We start from the raw sequence: 1622 nt of genomic DNA, 5'->3' as shown, positions 1-1622 counted from the left end.
TGATATTGCACATTGCTAATCTTTCAATGAGTTCCAATAATTTTATTTCTGAACCTTTTGGATTTTCTAAATGTGTTGCTTTTGTTAAGTGTCATCGAGTGGGTTTCAACTCAGAGTGACCCTGTGTAGGGTTTCCAAGAAGTGACTGGTGGGTTTGAGCCACTGAACTTATGTGTAGCAGTTTGATGCTTATCCTACAGTACCACACCAGGACCCCTTTCTAAGTATAGAATAACTTCATCTACAAATAGAGTTTTACTTCTTCTACGTCAATTTAGATTCTTTTGATTTGCCTTTCTTATCTTATAACTCTGGTTAAGATTCCCAGCACAATACTGAATAGTAATGGTGATAAAAGGAATCTTTTCTTGGTTCTTGTTAAAAAGGAAAATGATTTCAATTTCTCTCCATTGAGAGTAATGCTGGTTAAATGATGGTACTTTCAATATTCCTTGCCAGCACCATAATTCAAATGCATCCATTCTTTTACAGTATTCTTTATTCACTGCCTAATTTCCACAGGCATATGAGGCAACTGAAAAGACCATGGTTTGGGTCTGGTACACCTTAGTCCTCAAAATGACATTTTTGCTCTTCAACACACCAAAAAGGACTTTTGCAGCAAATTTGCATAATGAAATACATCATTTGATTTCTTGATTGCTGCTTCCATGATTGTTATTTGTGGATCCAAGCAAAATGCAGTCTGACAACTTTAATCTTTTGGCTGTTTATTACATTCTTGGTTATTGGTCTAGTGGTGAGGATTTTTGTTTCTTTCCATTTAGGTGGAATCAACTAAGTGTAGGTAGATGGCTTTATTTCTGAGTTTTCAATTCTGTTCTATTGATCTTTGTGTATTTCATTGTACACTACTAGGCTGTTTTGATTACTGTGGCTGTGTCATAAGTTTTGAGACCTGAAAATAAGCGACCTCCTACATTGTTCATTTTTAGCAATGGTTTGCTTTTCTGGAGTCTCTTTCCTTTTCATATAAAGTTAGTGATTATTCTTTCCATCTGATTAAAGAATGATATCTGGGTTGGAAATACATTATACAGAAGACTGTAGTCTTTGAGCTTCATAACTATTTCAAGTACTCTTCACTTTTGACCAGCAAGATTGTGTCATTTGCATGTCTCAGTTTGTTAGTCTTCTCCAATTCTGATACCAAGTTCTTCATAAAATCCTACTTCTCTGATTATTTGTTTGTTTAGCATACAAGTTGAATAAGTATGGTGAAAGGATACAACCCTGGCACATCCCTTTCCTGATTTTTAAACCATTCAGATTCCCCTCTTTTGGTTTTTAAGACTGTCTGTTGGTCTTTGTTCCCCATGAACACAACTAAGTGGTCTGGTATATCCATTCTTCAAAACATTATACATACTGTCTTATTATCCACACAGTTTAATACCTTTGCATAGTAAATAAAGTGCAAGTAAACAACTTTCAACTATTCTCTGCTTTCAGCCAAGATCCATCTGATGTCACCAATGTTAATCCTAGTTCCTTGTGCTCTTCTTAATCGGGATTGAATTTCTGGCAGCTCCGTGTACTGCTGCAATTATTTTAAATTATCTTCAGCAAACATTTACTTGCCTATGATATTAATGATATTA

This window comes from Chrysochloris asiatica, unplaced genomic scaffold (assembly GCF_000296735.1).
Source record: "Chrysochloris asiatica unplaced genomic scaffold, ChrAsi1.0 scaffold00001, whole genome shotgun sequence".
NCBI lineage: Eukaryota > Metazoa > Chordata > Mammalia > Afrosoricida > Chrysochloridae > Chrysochloris > Chrysochloris asiatica.
This window is presented reverse-complemented; position numbering follows the sequence as displayed.